This window comes from Anastrepha ludens, chromosome 2 (genome assembly GCF_028408465.1).
Source record: "Anastrepha ludens isolate Willacy chromosome 2, idAnaLude1.1, whole genome shotgun sequence".
NCBI lineage: Eukaryota > Metazoa > Arthropoda > Insecta > Diptera > Tephritidae > Anastrepha > Anastrepha ludens.
In genome coordinates this window covers 59,565,578-59,586,171 of record NC_071498.1, presented here as the reverse complement: position 1 = coordinate 59,586,171, position 20,594 = coordinate 59,565,578, and positions in this window count along the sequence as shown.

Genomic DNA, 20,594 nt, shown 5'->3' with positions numbered 1-20,594 from the left:
AAGCCCCTCCGCTTGACTAAAAACCTCAAGATGTACACTACAAGTATGAAGAGGAGCTCGACCAAACACCCAACAAAGCAGCAGAAGTGCCAATTAATTGCATATATAAGTAGATTTATGTTGCCTTTCTTTATTTCGCAAATTTTATTTTTATTACTCACAGCACTTGCCTGGTATTGTACTTTTGAAACTTACTTCCAAGCCAAAAAAATGGCTTTTCTGCCGAACATATAGAAGTGCATTTTAAGCGCATGTTGACTATCATACCAGACTTAAAGGGCCACAACTGTATAAATTTTCAAACCACTTAACGCGCATAGACACTATTTTAAAAATACCAAATAAATCACATGAAAGGGTTGCGCTTTGCTATAAGCAAAAAGTCAACCGCGCGGCAAGTTAACTAAATAAAACTAAATAAATTATAATATAAAATGCCAACTAACAGATAATCCCTTATCGCATGCATGAGCATATGGACCGCCATTTTTAATAAATTATATAAATTATTCTTCTGCGAGACGGATGATCCCATCTAAAATGATAAGTGCTAGAATGTTTGCTTTTATAGAGCGGTGGAATGGCAAATGGTCCCTACGTTTTGATATTTTATTTAGACTGCACTTATTTAGATTACCGAGGTATTTATGTTATTTATTATTATTTACATAAAACGCCACTTATACCTGAGGCTTTGTGATGCGGGAATAGCTGAAGCAATTTTTGTTTTTCTTTTTTTCTATTAATAAATACAATAAAATTAAATTTTCATGAATATATTTTTGGATTTGCATACGGAAAGTTTTCTCTAATATTGTAGGAAGAAAGTATTTGGAATTACTGACTAAAGTCATTAATAATTAAATGAAATAATAAAATTCAAAGTTATTAATAATCAAATTAAATAATAAATTCAAAGTTATTAATAATTAAATTAAATAATAAAATTCAAAATTAATTTTAATTAAATTATGTTCACACATGCCAGCAAAAACAAGCTATAAGTTATGCTGCAGGAACTACTGGTATGCTACTAGTGAAATTCGGACTATGACTAATTAGCATACCTTTGTTTTCTATAATGCAACCCTACCGCGTCAAATAAGCTTTTCATATAGGGCATGTAATTTCTTTAAATATATGAAATTGGCGCTCCTATTTTGGGTGGAAGACTTGACGTTTTTCAACATATGTAGAAATGGAGCCCACAGTTTTATATCGCCTCCAAACAGCAGATGGTTTTTTATGAGGTGCTTTTTCGTGGCAAAAATTCACTCGGAAGTTTGCCATTGCCTGCCTAGGGGCGACCGGCAGGAATAAAATGATTTCTATCATTTGGTATTTCATGCCAAAGGCGATCGACTGGCAGTCACACACAACCCCATTCAGCTACGATGAACGCTGTTTAGTGGAAAAAAATTTGGTTATCTTGAAGTTAAGTGCTAAATTTAGATAAGGCATTTGTCATCAAAAACTTTTTGTAAACCCAAAATTCACTTTTAACAGGAAAACCTGATCGGAGGCTGTAAAAAGGACTGGTTCGAAAGAATATCGGTTATCAGAAAATCTGAACTTATAGAATTATTTAAAAACTGCTAAAATCACGGGTTCGTGCACTACCGAATAGTAGCCACGCACCAACCTGCCTATGCTTTTAAATTAATTCTCTAGTTCCTTTATGCTAAAAGAAATCTCACGATTTCCCTTCAAAATGGCTTTTTGTTGTCACCTGCACCTCAACTCATCCGTAACCCTTTTTTTTATTTGCAAAACTGAAACGCCAGCTCATTTCAACTTCAACTTGTAAAATAGGTGGGTGCTAGATCTCGTAGAAATCCATGATTCCATGACATTTAAGACATTTCATCTATAAGACTACCCCACGTGGCTGAGACAGTAAATTTGTATAGTACTGACCATTCATTGCAATATCTTGTGGCAAGTAACCAATTAATAAAATTTCCTCGTTATGCTTTAAAATTGTAGCCAAACCTTTGGCACCAACTTTGCCTTAACGAATTTCCAATTTGCTTCCATGAATTTAATTCACAGCCTCTGCCACTCTTTTGCCACAACATCAACTCTTGCTTGAAGTCCCTTGCTTATTTGATACGAATGCATCTAGTCTGTATCAATGGTCGCAATGCGGTTGGAGATATTTGTTGAATTACTTTGATACAACAGAAACCAATCTTTACTACTCTTCAATTGTCACTGCTTACTGCATTTGCGCCAGCCAACGTGCATTATTTTTTTCATCTGAAAATGTTAATATGAAATTTTGTCTTTTCTTTGTTTTTGCAAATAAAGGGTTTTCCGATAACAGGCGTTATCGGTGAATGAATTGCGCTATCGAGAGATGATTAACAATTTTTTATGGCCGGAATTGGATGGTATTGATCTAGACAACGTTTATTTTCAACAAGACGGCGCTATGTGGCAACGAAACCATTGATCTTTTAGGGGAAAAGTTTCCGGACCGTATATCTCTCGAAGAGGTGATTATAATTGGTCACCGAGATCTTGTAATTTAACACCTTGTGACTTTTTTCTTTGGGGCCACGTGAAAGAGAAGATATACGCCAACAGTCCAAGGTTGATTCAAGGACATAGGGCAGCCCCTTTGATTCGGTGATGGAAAATTTCATGAAAAGGACATTGTCCTGTGAGCGTGGTCGTGGAGGTCATTTGCCTGATGTTAATGAAATAAACATCCTATCATTTATATTAAAAAATAACCTTTCTTTTGAATAAATAACACCTCTCTTTGGAAAACCCTATATGTAGTTCTGCCGCTACCTGCTACCATTACTTTCTTCTATTGGCTGGTATTAACTTTTTGGCATATTGTACCTTTTCCCCGACCATTGCCGTTTTTGAGACAATGGCCCCTATTATGAGTTAGATTCGATCTTCGATATTCGTTGGTTGTCGAAGATCGAAAATCGAATGTCAATTTGGTATTATGAGCGGTGCAATGCTGTCGAAATTTTCGTTGTATACCGAATTTAGAGTCGAATGCAATTTTGCTTTCGATTGTGTAGCGTATTGTAGAGAAACTTGTTAAAATGTAAGTTGTTTGCGATTATTTATGGTTTTAGAGTAACCAAATAATAAATATATACTAATGTCTAAAATCGGGAGTACCAAACAGCAATTAGAAAGGCTAGTTGCATTAATGGAAGTGAATCCACAATTCGCAAAAGGGAAGTGCACCAAAGTTCAAGCAGCAAAAAAATGGAACGAATTTACAACGGAGCTGAATTGCTTGGGACCACCAGTGAGAACGGCATCAAAATGGATTAAGGTTAATAATGGTTTTTTTTTTTTTTGTGATGTTTATAGAAATACATTTTTATTTTCCCTTGGCAGGTATGGGCTGAAATACGTAGAGGAACTGAAATACATATATTTTTCGAATGACGAATAATTGAATAAAGAAAATTTATAACAAAAATAAAACAGAAACTGTGGCGTAAAGGTTTCTATTTAATACTTTTTAGATTTTTCTATAATATTCTAAGAATTTCATTTCTTATGTTTTCTGCTTCTCCGTTATTTGACTCCACTTCAATATCTTCAGCATCATCGTACACAGTGGGTTGAGCAAGTCCTAGCATACCTTCATTACCAATACTCAATTGGTACGATCCCTGAGCACAAAATCGCAGAACTGTGGCTAGCTTTAAACTATTTGGAATGGATTTGGCTCGGGTGCACTGCTGCAACTGGTTTTCTGTACTTGACAGTAGGTTCATAAACGCCTCTTTAGATAATCTAAAGTTCTTTAAAAATCTGTAAGGAAATTTCTGTAATATTAAGTACGTCAACACATTTTGAAAATTCTAAGTTTACTCAGTGGAAGCCATTTCTAGAGGGTTGGATGTGCCCCTCAACTGTTTTCTACTTCTAGCTAGTTCCACTAATCTTTCATCGTCCGAGGAATCGTGGAACCACAACTCCGTTGTACTCATTTTCACAAAAAATACTTTTTTTAACTTTTAAAAATGTTGTTAGCAAAGAATTTCAACACAATCGGTTTTTCTTTTATTTTGATTTGCTGTATCAGCTGAGAAAAAATTATCTATTGTAAATGCGTCGAGCGATCGAAATTCACAATAGTCCTATTCTTCAACGAATGAGCACCATAATACCAAATGAAAATTTGTTCGATCAGCACTTTCGACTACGATCGAATGTTGCTCATAATAAGGGCCAATAATTTGAGACAATTTTTACTAGTCTCTCTTTATTGTAGCAGAACCCACTTTTTTACCATCACATATAATCAGCACCTTTAGAAGGGCTATGAAGAAAGAAGGAGTATAGAAAGGAGAAATGCGAAAAGGCATCTGTGCCTCCATCCAGCAGTGCTAAAATTATGAAAAAAGAAGAAAAAGAATTTTGAGATTCCCGTGTGAAAGAGAATAGAAAAAAGCCGTTGCCACTGTATGCAGTACATGCAGGCCGATTGGATATTTATAGAATATTTTATTTCATACATAATTCCAAAATTTCTAACTAATTAAAAAAAAATTATTTGTGTTTTTGCATAAAAAATATATAATACCGTATACATATGTAAGTGTATAATTACATATGTATGAATTCATGCGCGGAGTGATGTAGGAAATTTGTGGAGCCCACAGGAATCAAGCCAAATATAATTAATTCCTGCCGAAACACAAAAAAGTGAACTTAAATATGATAATATGTAAGTATGTACACGGCTACTGTTACATTATTTTATTATACAATATTATATTATATAAGTATAATCAAGCTATCGCAATAAAACTTATACCATTTTGCATGAAATCATGCAGAACAAAAAAGAGTGCCGTGTCTTCGGCTCGACCATAGAAGTTAATTGACGATTTCTCACATTCCTATACATATTTATTTATTTATTAATTTATTTATTTCAGCCTTGATTTAATTATTTCATAGTCTGTGAATAAATACAGATAAAATAAAGAGTTAAAAAAAAATTAATTTAAAACATTAAATACTGGCATTAATTTCGATTGGGGAAGTTTATTATATGAGTGCAAGGGCTTATGCGCACCTTCCAAGAACAAATTAAGATTTCTAAATTAACATTTGGTTTTATTAACCTGAAAATAATTGAAATATTTCTAGGCCAACTAAATGGTCGGAGAAAACATTTTATGCAAATATCAGTGACAAAGACATCCTGGCTAGAAATCAGCTAAATAGTGGAGGCCAGTTAGTTTTCTTCTTGAGGAGTCATAAGGCGTAAGAAACCTGCTAAAGTACTTTGAATAATACAGGCTCCAAATTTTCACCCCGTATTAGACAATAATCTGAGTCAAGATAATTAAACTACTTTAAGAGTCATGGCATCCCTAAAATTTGTGGTATTCCTCAATATTAATCCCAACATCGAGTGGTTTTCATAAGAGACTATATCAAGTGTTTTGAAAAGGTATGTTTACTGTTGAGTTTAAATTTGTGCTGCAAAATAGCACCAGTTAGAGAATAGTTAAAAATTCCATTAAAAGCCGAGGAGTAAATAAAAAAATCCAACCATTACTACTAGTGAGACTTAGATACGGAGATCAAATCGCATTCAAATTAAAAAAATAATTTAACCGTCCGTTGTGTGAAAGTTTTATATTCTTTCGTTGTTTGAAATGGCCTGGCTAGGCCACCTATGAGAACACGTGCCTTATTTATAGGCTGGTACGAAAATTATGTCTGTAATCAATTTAAGTGTAATACCGATTAATAAAAAAAACAGATTGATTAGTGTTAAAAGAAATTTATTTATCAAGGTTCATCCTTCTTACTGTTTTTTAAAAATTATTTGAAAAATTCGATTTATAAATAAAAAAATAAAAATATAAAATTTTAAAAGTTGCTTATGAAGTTGACGTAGTTACTGCAGCTAGACATATGCTGCAAGTGAAGGTTTTGGTTTCTAAACCGTGAGTTAAGTACATTGCATCTTTGCAAATGTGGCAAGTAAATCGGGTTTTTCTTTTAAACTTATCCAGTTTGGTACATAGCTTACACAATGGCCGGTACTGTGAGCTTACGAGCTTTGATGCAGTTTTTTGTGCTGGGGCAATCGAAGTGGATGGTGGATCCTGTGAGAGATACATTATTTAAATTAATTATATATTTCAGTACGAAGTCGGATATTTGTATAAATACTTAAATAAAATACATTGAACTTTTGCATTGCTGTTTTAATTCCTGGTCTACCATATACCCTGGGATTTGCTGCACGTGTTTCCATAAGGGGGATTGTCAGTTATTCAGCCAATTCTAATATAAAATCCCTTCGTTGGTCTGACTTCTTGCTTGATCGCAAATACTTGTATATAATATAAGAAGCCAAGCAGGTAATGTCAAGCATATTAAAAAAATGGCCAATGGCCACCGGTTTGTTGCTCGTTTGCAACTGTAGCCAGAAAGCATTTTGTCCATTGTATCAACCCCAGACTTATTTTCATTGTAGTCTAAGACAGTTGCAGGTTTATATTTGTTTGAAGTTTCTGTGGCTTGCGTGTAATGTTGTGTCGACAATACTAGCACATATTTGTCTACTTTGGCAACGTATGATAACATAGATACATTTTCATCCAGAAAAGCAAACAAAGTTGGATATAGAGGTCGAAACTTTTTATACGGCCTTGTCTGTTTGTTCAACGGAAAGCATAGAGGAACAAATTTTCTATTTGGGCGCACTGTGCCTACGACAGCTAATCCCTTCTGCATAAGAAACTTGGCCAATTCGAGTGATGTGAAAAAGTTATCGCAATACACCGTTAGGCCGGAATTACGATACCTCTCTACCAAATCCAGTACCACTCTTTCACCTTGGTTAATTTCTCGTTCTTAATGTGGTCGTTTTCCTGTGTAAATCTGTCCCTTGAGAGGGTAGTTTGTTGAAGAATCGCAGACCAAACAAATTTTTATTCCGTATTTTGCCGGCTTAGACGGAATATACTGCGTAAACCTAGTTCGCCCACGGTACGGAAATAGTTGCTCATCTACTGTTATTGCTGCATTTGGAGTATATGCTTCTTGCAGATTGTGATTCATCATAGTCCAAATGTCGTCGATTGGTGCAGATTTACTCAAAAGCATACGTTCAGAACGAGTATTAGCTCCATCAAAACAAACAAACCGAAGCAACATTTTGAATCGATCTAACGACATTGTTGCATTATAAATATCAAAATGCCGAGAATGCCATAGATCCTTTGCTTGCAAATTATTACAGTGGAACACACCGGAAAATAATAGCAATCCAAACCAAGCATCAATTTCCATTTCGTCTCTGGGCTTCCACTCTTTTGGTTTACATGTTGGATTAGCCTCGTTCCAGGCCTTGATCATTTCTCCTGCTTTCCGATTCATCTGACGAACAATTATATCGACTATTTCAGGTGACATTTTGTCACGAAAAATAGACATTGGATTTGGCATAAATCGATGAGCAGGTCACTCTGGTCTGGTGCTGGTACTGGTAAATCGGTTCCAATGGCGTGCTCTAGGTGCTGGCGGTGCCTTTTTCCAAAACATATTGTCAATCTTGCACTCGTAACATTGCTCTTTTTCACCTAGTAATCGATTCACTCCACTGGCAACATTTGAGACACTAGGCTCTGGTTCGATTACTTCATCCGATTCAACTTCATAAATTTCTTCGTTTTTAGGCAATTCTTCTTCAACCTCAAGCTCATTCTCAATATCAGACACCTCTCCGTCATCAACAGGAACATAATTAAAGCCATGGGAGTATATAAAATTTTAGATTTACGTCTTTTTGATTGAAAATTTTGAATAGTGCGTATGATGTGTCATTTTTATTTACTCTACTGTAGAATTTAAAAAGAACTTTTTTCTATTTTCCAATATTTGTTTAAATAGGTGTAATTGAATATAATTTTTATTTGCTCCTGTGTCCAACAATATTTTCAATGCTTCTCCACTTCTATTTCTTTACTAAAAATATGGCACAGAAGAGCTGCTCATCCTAAAAAATCAAAAAACCAAAACTTTTATTTAATAAAAATTTCAGTTAAAGTCTAGAGTTTCGTAGCCATGTTGATTCTTCTTCTTCTTCTTCTTAATTGGGGGGATAACGAGTTGAACAAAGCGCGTCTGTTGTCATCTTGATTATTGTGGTAAATTTGGTATTCGTTATACAAAATATTTGTTTGATTGTTTTCTATAGAATGAGCTCGGGGAGATTGGCCGAATGAGTGGGAAAACAGGAACTATTAAATATTTTCCTAGATCGCAGAAACCGCGATTGCTAATCATAGAACACAGCTATTGAAACATTTGTGGGCGCCTATTAGATCTCCCATAGACGCTTAAGTGAATTCATTTACATTCTCTACCCCACTCAGTCTAAGCCACTTGTGAATAATCGCACCCAAATTTTATTTGTTTTATTAAGTATTAAGTTTTGATGAAACTATCTCAGCTCACTTGCCCATATAAATAATTAGGTAGATGCTAATGAATGGCGAGAGTTATTCAACGGTCTACACACTCAGCTTACATTTATTTGGCTGTTACAAAAATTGTGGAATAAGAGAAAAATAGCATGCAATTTCATTAAAGGTATATAAATTACATAAAAAATGTTTAATAAAATGAGCAAACCACGGAAACACACACAAAAAACACAAAAATACACAAACGAAACCAAAGCGAATCAAATTAATGTCGAAATTATTACACTTCGTGAATTGTATGAAGGCTACAAAAATAAAATATTCCCTTTTGTTTGCGGTTTTTGTGCTCTTTTCGCCTACGGCCTTTGATTGTTTTCCCTGTTAGCACAAATTCACCGCAAATCAGTGGAAATTAGGAAATTACCTTTGACCAGGGCGTTGTAATTATGAGTTTTTGCCGAGAAACAAGAGACTAGTAATTAAATGGTTGTGGTGACAAATAAAAATTAATTAATTTCTAAACACGGCGAATCAGTGGTGAGTCTCTTTTTTATCAAATAAACAGATATATAAATAAATACAAATGCATACTTTTGCTGCTACATAAATAAATATAAAAAACAGGTTAAGCTTTTTGCCAAGCTTACTTCACAAAAAAATCATTTCCCATTTAGAATCGCACTCTCATGGGCAAATCCGGCCTATCTCTCACTGGCTCCGTCTAGCGCTAAGCAGAAGAAGACTGCTTACATTCGACGAAAAATTTTGTGAAACCTTACATTGGTATGCCAAATAGGAATAAAGGCATTTGTAAAGTGGATTTTTGGACGAGGTGGTTTGATTTAAAGTGGACTTCGTAGTTTAAAAAAAGCGTGGGTACGGCATTTGGTATTGTAGTAGGGTTTCTCATGGCGTGTCTCGCTTTTACGAGCCATTTCATCATCTCCTACGCATGCAATAGAGGTATTCACACCCATTTATGTAATTATTTTTTATTTGGTATGTAGAAATTTCGGATAATTACAATAACTACGATTGCAATATTTATTTTTTGACTGACTATTGCTTAACAGTTAAGTATATGACTGATTTTTAGATAGCTTTTGTACGGATATTTGTATATTTATATATATATATTTAAATAGCAATGAATTCAAAGAGAATGTTGAACTCGAATATGCTCGTGTTTTTTGGAAATCGAGTGCATGAAGAAGTGAAAAGGTGCACTTTCCGAAAAATTACCAAAAAATTAAAAATATTAGTATCGATCTTAATTCAAAAATGTTTTCGAATAAACACCATCAGGAAAAATATAAAAAAAATTAAATAAATATGCGACCTTATTCAGAAGATTTTAATGCAGAAATATTTTTAAATAAAGTTATATTAAAAAATTGTATGTAAACAATATCGTAAAAATTAGTAGTTAAGGAATCTCTTATTATCTCCTTACGCGTCAATTATTTATTTCACTCCTATTGACAGCATAAGGCCTCTACAAGGATTTACCATCTGAACCCGGCACCGCGCAGCTATTTTTGTAGTGCCCTGCATTATACTGGCTGCTACAAGTTCGCGGAGTGTTGGTCTTCTCCGAGTGTGTTTTGGGTGGTTGCGACTTCTGTTTCCTTGCGAGTTCTATTCAAGCACGGCTCTGATTATGCTGTCAGGAGGCTTTCTTAATGTGTGCCCTATACGTCTGCATTTTCTTACCTTGATTTGCGTTATTATGGGCTTCTCGTTGGTTAAGTTCTAGAGTTCAGTATAAAGGGAGAAGAATTGGTTAGAAATATACTACAATATATTGTCTGCAAAGGATGTCATCTAACAAAAAAATTAAATAACTTAAGTATGGGAACCCGTTAAAATATTACTTTATGCCTATCAAACGAAAGGCATTTGAAGAACCTTTAATTTAGCATCACTTTCCAATAATATTGTCGCCGGTTAAAAAATTAAGAATAACTAAATCTTCGAAAAAATGGATATACAAAAATACCGGCATTAAACGAGAGCTGAGAAAAAAACTGTAAATATGGCTGCCACCTGCTTAAATTTAAAAGTAATTAAATATAATAAAGGGTGTTTTTTTAGAGGTTAGGTTTTGAAGTTGGCACTACTTTTTTCGTAGATGGTCTTTTTGACAGCTGTCACTTGATTTATGCTCAGTTTGGTTTACCATTTCATAATGAATAGACTTACACCTGAACAACGTTTGCAAATCGTGCAAATTTGGGCCCAAAACGAGATGGCCACCGATCCCGATTTTCACAAGAAAATTTTGTTCAGCGATGAAGCTCACTTTTGGTTGAATGGGTATGTCAATAAGCAAAATTGTCGCATTTGGAGTGAACATAATCCACAAGCCATTGCTGAGACGCCGTTACATCCTCAAAAAGTCACTGTTTTTGGTGTGCTCTATGGGCAGAGGGAATCATTGGTCCATATTTCTTTAAAAATGAAGCCGGCCATAATGTTACAGTCAATGGAGAGCGCTATAGAGCCATGATTAATGACTTTTTCGTGCCTGAATTGGACGATGTTGATGTGGACGACCTTTGGTTCCAACAAGACGGCGCTATATGCCATACAGCCAACGCAACAATCGATTTATTGAAGGAAACTTTTGGTGAGCGCATTATCTCGCGCCGTGGACCTGTGGCGTGGCCTCCAAGATCGTGCGATATAACACCGCTGGACTATTTCTTGTGGGGTTATGTGAAGTCGCTTGTCTACGCAGATAAGCCCGAGACGATTGACATACGGCCCCAATTGCTGCAAAAAGTGGTCGAAAATTGGGCCTCTCGGCTGGAATTTATTCGAGCCAGCCGCGGCGGCCACTTGCCCGAAATCATTTTTAAAACATAATGGCAAACCCTTATCTTTATAATAAAGCTAAATTCTTGGCCATAACATTAAATTATATACGTTTTATTTCATCTTGAAAACCCAACCTCTAAAAAAAACACCCTTTATATGTATAAAAAAACTGGCATCAGATGGAGACCTATGTAGAAAAAGTTACTATAGATTTCTTTTAAATTAGAGATGCCACCTATCTAAAAAAAATTAAATGAATGAATGATTAGAATAAAGCTGTCAAGCGAAAAGCAATTAAAAAATATGGTTTTTAAATTACAAATATTTGAACAGGGTTGCCGACTATCTAAAAATTTAAATAAGTTACAGGTTTTAATTTAATAACTTATTCAGAAACATGTATCAAATAATGCTCATTGAGAAAACTTTCTTCTACACATATTTTTTAATATGGTTGCCACTTATCGAAATACAATAAAATGTGTATTTAAGATATTTCAATATGAGCAACAAACGAAAACTCTTTATGAACATTTCACTTTTAAATCAATTAATATAACTAAGGTTGCCATTTAAAATTAAAATGAATTACACGCGTTATGTAAGTATCTTAAAAGGCAAGAGTCTTTAAGTAACATTTTTGCAAAATTGATTTTTACACCACGCAATCAATAATGTCATCATCATCATCATCATGCCTTCGTCCCCATTGCGGAGCATAGGACCAAAGAAAAATTTCCCTATTTTGTGCGCAGAATGCGTCTCAAGCAGCGGTTCACCAATCAAGAATGTAAGCTCCTAAAAAGCTCGGATTAAGAACGGAGGAATCAAGCTCGAAGATTCACATACTTTGTTTTGTCATGTATATTAGTTTTCGAGGATTGTGTAGATTTTAGCGACCAATTCTACGCATAAGAGGTGGATGATCTGGGTGTGGTGTAAAAAATCTTTAATTATTTGGAAGCGAGTGTAATAAGAAATGTATTTCATATCTACCTGTCCATATGGCGATTTGAAAACGATAACAGTAAAACTTAAATAATTTGCTGATTTCAGTGATATCTCTGCTATCAAAGACGTCAAGCTTTTACATCAATCATTCAGTAACAAAGCAACCGGTTCCGAGTGAACTACATCAGTTAATTCTACGCCCTAGCGCGTATTTTGGACCAAAAAAGAAAGTAAGACAGTGGAAGGGCAAAAATAAAAGTATATTTATATATATATTTCTATTTAATATTTATTTTACACAGAATACAAAATACATCTTATATCTTCTTCTGTAACATCGTCATAAATAAATTTCTGAATTATATTCTGATTTTCTGCCAAATTAATTTCCTGTTGAATCATTGGTCCGAATCTCTCATCTATTGCATTACAACTATCGTTAAATGAATACTTTTTGTCTAAGTAGCCTGTTCGTAGTGCATTGGAAGCTTCACTATCAGTTATTTTGAATTTTTTACCCAATTCACAACTTCTTGTAAGCCTGGTTTTATAAAATTACCTCGATGATTTCTCACCATTCTGTTTTCAATATATTCATTGATTTCCATCCGCAACTGATCCTTGAATGACTTGTTTATTGTAATTTGAAGGGTCTGGAGGTAACCAGTCATTCCTTCCGGAATCATTATTTGATCATTCTTCCTCTCAGCAAGAAAGTTATTCATGTCTTTAGCGCGGTGAGTACTGGCTGAATCCTAAAGTAGCTTATTCTGACCCCTCATCAGTGGCGGCAGCATAAAATCAACCCACTTTCTTACAAGTGCTTAGATGCACCAGGCTTTTTCACTTTAAATTTCATAAATTCATGAAACACGTTGAATCAGGTAATTTTTAGCTTTATTGATTAAAAATGGCGATACTTTCTTGCTATCTAGACGTAGTGAACTGTCGTTTGAGCTCCTTGGCCTAGGAATACCGCGGTCTCATCCATAGCAATCATATTGGAGAGTTGGTATTTCGAAAAATCGATGCCATCAATAAAAAGCTTAAACGCAAGTCACGCTTAACAACTTCATTGTCTTCCATCTTAAACAATGGTGTTGGTCTCTTTAGAGATAGTACATATCGTTTAAGGAAGGTGTCCACCCAGTGTGACGATGCTTTAAATTTTTCTATGGATCTATCAAATTCAATCGCTGTTTCAAGGGCAAATTTTTGAATATCAGCCCTGCGCACAACCAAAGCCATTGCTCTCCTTCCTGCAATCCATTCTCAGATGCAATCTTCCAAATCAGAAAATAACGGATGCTGATCCAATTCTACGTTTTTCCCATTTTTTTTACCCACCAGTTGACACGGATAATCGTAGTATGCACGCCATTTACGAACCATACGTTGATTCAGTATATTTTCTTTACAGAATGCTGCAAGATTTACACCACTGGAGTCTTCCACGATTCCCTTTTTGTGCTCGTCGGAATAGCTCTTTCGCTTTGTACTCATTTTATCTGGGGTTAAAAATTATTCACCTTATTTTTAAATAAAACTACGTATGAGGAAATAATCAGACTTACCAGACTTAAATGAATGAACGTTGTCTACCTGCACTGTCGCTCAATGTAGACTGCTGCCTTACCTGTATGTGGTATTTTTAAGATGAATTCGAAGAATTAATTTGAAGCGAATTATACAGGTAAACAGTTAATTTCTCCCAAAATTTTGTTTCAAACATTTCTTTAAAATACAAGTACTAGGAAAACTAAATATTTTATTACGTATACTTAAGGGGGGAATCCCATTCCCCGGCTTAAAAAAACCGATTTTTTTTACCGATTCTTGTTTATTATATATTATAATTTATGTTTATTATACAATACTTTCAAAGAACTCTATGCAAAATTTCATGACAAAATTCATTAAATAGACGAAGTTATGCGTGATCAAGGAACTTGGCGCGCTTCATAATACTGAGAAAGCGCGCGAGCAATAGCCGAGCGGCGGTTTTTATTCCGAGAATTTCTTCTGTCCTTATGCAGTTCTGAGATTTTTATTCGTACTGGTTAAAAGTAGATTAGAGGGAGTACTATATGGTCCTGGAATAGCTGATTAACACGAAAATGTTTCTCAAAACAACATTTTTCTATACGAGCCGCCATGATATCTCGAGAACTATTCGCTCGATTGCTGTCAAATTTGACACGAATCTCGAAATAATATCTGTCTCTATCATAAACTACGGAAAATAAGATACATGCATGACTTCTTTTTTATAAATAAAAATCTGAGGGAAAAATGTGCGAAAAAACAAACTTTGTCTTTCGAATTTCGAATTTTCGAAAATTTTTTTTTTTCAATAGCTCATACTGAAACTATATTCATAAGGAGTACAATGCCATTTGAATTTTCCCTTTCAGACAATCTGGAACTGAGTTATCGTGGCGGCCAGCGACCAGGAATTTTCATAGAAATTTCACCTCGAGCGTTGTCAAAACAACAATTTTCCAGAAAATCGAGTAAAAATATAAGTTGATTTTATATAATGCATAATAAATATGGCTGTAAATTTTTCAAAGGATTCAACTGATAGATTAGATTAGATTTTACGCGACCAAAGAATTTTACTTTAGTTACCCGATTCTATTTAATTCGATGAAATCTACCAATTGTTGTGTGAATACCTCTAATAAGAAAAATAGCCATAACTGCATCGAACGATAAATTCTTCATGCCAGGAAGGGCACTGATATGAAGTCTATAAGTACTAGCCAATATTTCTGATATTCCGTTTAATATTTATCACGCAAAACCTCTGATTGCAGTTACATAATTATTTACATATGCATTTAAAAAAATATCTTCATTTAGTGAGTGCTAATCATTTGCTGCAAATACTTTTGCACGAAAATTTCAGAGAAGATAATTGCATATATTTTTATATACAAGTACACATACATCAGGGTGACCCAAAAAATTTTTTTTTATGCTATCCTCTAGATTAGTTTTGTGGTCAAACAATTTAGACAACACATTTTTTTCACGTGCTCACGCATTCGTCTTTTCAGGACCTTCAGCTTCACTATAAACATTGGTTTAATTTTTTTTTAGTAAAGCGCAGTTTATCATTTTTAGGACATTTATGAAGGTGGTATAAAATATAAAGTTAGGTAATATCGACCGGTAAGCGCTTTATGCAAAATTTACGAAAAATTCCCAATTGCTAAGCAATTTCAATGGTAATTTTAAAAAAATTTTAAAATTCAAAAAAATATATATACAAAATTAAAATAGACCTCTTTTTTTTTGCTTATAGAACAACTTTAGGGGATAGCATCTGGAAAATACAAATTGGTTTTGGGTCAGCCAAAAACAAAAACGTTCTTACCTTCTAATACTTGGTACTGCCTAAGCCGTCCTTCAAGGCTTATTTTCTAATTTGGCCAATCAAATTCACGAAATTTTTCCTTCACTGGGTCTCACCTTAATATGCAATTTTATACGCAGTGTGAAGCTGTGCACACCAACGTTACAAGTACAAGCACCTCTTGCGATTAGTTGAAATATTGCCTTTCTGCACGCGTACAGTGAAAAAGTCATATTAGTTATTTGCTTTATGACATAAGCCAACTATTTCGTAGCATTTCATTTAGAGGATTCAAAAAGCTCTTTCTAATATGTGGACAAATAAAAAGAAGGGAATAACTAATAACATTTTGCTATGTTACTGTGAAAATGAGAGTTAATGAAAATATTGCCACCACAGTGGAAAGAAGCCAAACGCGCGTGCATTATGCGACAATAAGTCAAGCAAAAGCAAAAGGAGCCGCAGCAGGAGACGTCCGGCAGGCAAAGCGGGCCAATTGACAGCCCTTTTAAATTCCATTCGAAGAGTGCAACAGCCAGTGCGATAAGAAACAATTGCGACAGCCATTGGCAAGCGTCGAATAGAAGTAAATGCACGCAGAGAGCAGAGGAGAGGGAAGGCAACAAAGACCCTTTGCTGCGTTGAAGCAGCAAAGCTTTTGCTGATGCTGCCACTGAAAATGCGAATGGCGATAATAAATATGAAAAGTATGCTTAGCTGACAGAAATAATAAATGGAAATGCAATGGAGTGCAAAGCATCATGAAAAATGACACACAAAAGCATACAAATGATAAGACTAATAATAATAATGATAATAAAAATAAAATAATAATAATAATACTAGACTGGCGCATAGGTGCTGGAAGAAAATTTAGGCCGAGATTTTTCTTCACTTAGACTCATTCCTCATTTGTGCCTTGAATATTTTTTTAGAATGCCACCTCCGAAAGACAGTTTGGTTTTCATGAGAAGCTTTTTGAAGTCGGAAAAAACTCAGCTTGCTCTAAAAGTTGGAGCAGAATCACGTTTTCATTTTCTGAGAAAATATTTTCTGGTTAAAACTTGATTTTTTGCCGAATAGAAAACGATGATCAGTTTGGAGGCACTATTTCTAGTTGGGGTTTTTTGGCAGATCACGCGTAACTACTGTCAAACTACATTCTATCAAAAAACTGCCGGGAAGTATTCAATAAAGCGCAAAATAATTGTTTAATCATCAAAATCTATTTTGTCGCCTTCAAAACAGGCTTCATTCGAAGCAATACACATATACCAACGATGAGACCAGTCATCAATGCACCCTTTGAACGCATTTGAAGAGATATTCTTTAGCTCCTTCAGCGAATTCCCCTTAATGCCATCTATCGACTCAAGGCGGCGTCCGCGGAGTGGCAATTTAAGTTTTGGGAAAAAGGAAACGGTCGCAGGGGGCTTAACCCGGATAATACGGTGGTTGTTAGATGATATTTGTCGAGTTTTTGGTCAAAAAAGTGAGCCTTGTGAGACGGTGCGTTTTCGTGGTGCAAGATCCATGAGTTTTCTTTCCGCAAACTGGGTTGTTTGTTACGCACATTCTCTCTCAAACGTCGCCTAAATTCCAAATAATATTCTTTGTTTATCGTAGAGCCATTTGAAATGAATTCAGAGTGCACAACACCAGGATAATCAAAGAAAACGAATAGCATGACTTTCACTTTCACGATTTTGTCTTGCTTTTTGGGTTGCGGCTCATGTGGATAGCGCCATTCAGTCGCCTCTTGACTGGTTTGCATGTCAAACTCATATACCCACGTCTCATCACCTGTTATGATGCGCGGGATAAGCGTTGGGTCCGAATTCACTTATTCACTTGCTCAAGCATGTCTTCAGACACCTTCTTCCGATGAATTTTTTGAAAAAAATTCAACTCTCTTGGACCGAGTCGAGCAGCCATGCGTCTCATGCTCAATTGATGGTATGAATTGTTGCGAATTCATTTGTGAGACTCGCTTCGATCACGAGCTACCTCCTTCAAACTTAAATTATGGTTTTCCAGCCCCATTTCCTTGACTTTGTCGACGCTTCCATTAGTTGAAGACGTTGATGGCTCTATTTGGCCCTATTTGGCTGAAGAGCAATCCCAAGACTTCCAACAACAGCCATTACATCCATTGGAAACAAGCCCATATTTCTTTAAAGACGAGGCTGGCGCCAATGCAACAGTGAATGGGAACGCTATCGCGGCATGGTAAACGACTTTTTGATGCCCACAAAACACTTGATTCTATTCAGTCCGTGAACAATGAGTTTACTCCGGACCAGTGGTTTAGAGACCAAGATCAAGCGATGCGGTACCTTTGTTTGAGGGAGTTTACTTTTCTTTGGGGGGGTATGTAAAGTCTAAATGTTTTGTGGATAAACCAGCTTCGGCTTGGAAGCCAACATTACTAAAGTTGTTCACGAGATACCGACCGAAGTCCTCCAGGGAGATTCCAAATTGGTGTTTACGGATGGCCGAATCCTTGCGTAGTTGCGGCCAACATTTGAAAGATGGTTATCTTTAAAAAATAAGTGTCATGAATGATTCAACACAAAAATTATAAAGATTGTCGAATCAATTTGATTTTCCGTTGTTTTATTACAACTTAAAATCCGATAGCTCTTAGTTCATCACACTTTATTAAATATATTTACAAAGAAATGCACAGAAAATCACATAAGATGCAAAAAACATGTACCCTTGGCAACCCACGATTATTTTATAGTAACGCCTTAAATAAAATTAAAAAAGTAGGGCTAACAAAACTTTGTTCAAAAGAAATAAATCCGCCTTTCATAGTTCTTTCATAATACATTTCATCACCTATCAATTAGTGTAATTATTTTTAAAATCGTTTGAAAAAGTATTGATTTATTTGTATACATACAGATGTGCCATATCAGAAAACGGGAATTATTGTTTTTGTTACCCCTATTTGACATGCGATAGCTTCGCTAATTAAACTCAACATATTATTATTAGAAGGCCATTACGCACTGCGACCAGAGCTGATCTATTGTGAAAGGCCTATTTTGTAACCCTAGAGTTTTAGGCTTTTTAGAAATTTTAGCACAGTTTTGGGTTTGTTGTTCCAAAGATTGCATGGAGATACTACGATACCACCAAGGTGGTGAAGTCTTTGTCTGCTCAACGCAGGACATTCACAAAGCACATGTTCTGAGCTTTCTATGCCCATTTCGCAAAAGCGGCAGACATTGGTCTCGGATAGACCAATATTGTTTAGATGGTACCTCAGGCTGCAGTGACCTGTAAGGTATCCGGTTAAAAGACGCAGATCTACTCTGTTTAGTGAGAGAAATTTGTCAGATATTCCTTTGTTGGGACTTAGGAATAGTTTGGCTTGACGCTGACCGGCACAGTTTAGCCAGTGTGCGGCAAGTTTTCTTTCCTCCCATTTCCTAAGGAATTCATTAATGTGGCCTTTTGTCAGTCCACAGAAAGGCTCAGGACCAGTAAGTTGCATATTTGCTCCTTGTTTTGCAAGGTCGTCAGCCATTTCATTTCCCTCATGTCCTTCATGTCCCGGAATCCAACATAGTGTTACTGTGTTGAGGTTTCCTAACGTGTTTAGGAGGTTTAGGCAATCGTTTACCAATTTAGAGGTGATGGTTGTTGATAGAAGGGCTTTTAAAGCCGCTTGGCTATCTGAAAGTATGTAGATGTGAGTACCTCTCATTTTCCTTCTAAGGCATTCTCTCACACATATTTCAATGGCATGTATTTCTGCCTGGAATATTGTTGGGTAGGATCCCATCGGAATCGATTTTTTGAATTTTGGCCCATTGATTCCTGCCCCTGTTCTACCATTTTACAATTTGGACCCATCAGTAAACCATAGCTGGGAGCCAGGTTTGAAAGTGATAGAGTTAGTTCTCCAGTCTGTTCGTTCATTGATTATAACTTGGAAGTTCCTGAAGAGTATTGGTTTGGGTGATAGTATATCATCTCTATGAAGAATGGGACTATGTAGGAAGTCTTCTAAGATCTTTAAATGTCCTTTCATATCCCCACTTTTAAGTTCAGATATACCTTTTAGTCTTAAGGCACTCGAGCGAGCTTCCCTTTCAATTAGAATTGGAAGCGGTGGTATGTTCAGGAGCACACCCAATGCATCCGTGGGACACGTTTTCATAGCCCCTGTAATACCAACACATACCAGGCGATGCAGTTTGCTTAATTCGTTTGCCGCCTTTCTTTGCTTGACCTTGGGCCACCATGCTAAGGATGCATAAGTGACTATGGGTTTTACAACTGTGGTGAATGTCCAGAAGGTCATCCTAGGGCTTAGTCCCCATGTCTTACCAAAAAAGCCTTGTACAGGCAAAGAATGCCCTTGTGGCTTTTGAAGTAACTCTCTCAATATGGGAGTTCCACGTAAGCGTTTTGTCAAGACTAACGCCAAGATAGTTCGCTTCTGTCAAGAGTTCAAGTGTTGTTCTGTTAAGGGTCGGACATTTGAGATTTATGTTCCTTCTCCTAGTAAATGGTACAAGTGTTGTTTTGGATGGGTTGATGGAGAGCCCTTTTTCCGTGCACCATTTGTTTATTAGTGTAAGGGCTTGCTGCATGCGATCCGAAATGGTTTCCTCATGCCAGCTTAATACATAAACTACTAGGTCATCAGCGTAACCCTGAGTGTGAAATCCTAGGTTATTCAGTTTGTGGAGAAGTTCATCTATGACTAGAGTCCACAGAAGAGGAGAGAGTACGCCACCTTGAGGGCAACCTCTTGTGGCTTTAATTCAACATAACAAAAACAAATTTTTTTTGGCAACCCACAAATATTTTGCAGCGAATAATGTTTTGCTCTTGTTATTTAGTGATGTCGTATTGAATTTATCGTGTAAATACAACTGGATATCTAGCATTGCCATTTGGCAACTATGGGTTATTTCGGGTTAAGTCCATTGCCATCAGTTTGAGCATGAATTTAGTTTTGAGTGTATTTATAATTTATATAATCGTATAATTTGAGTGAA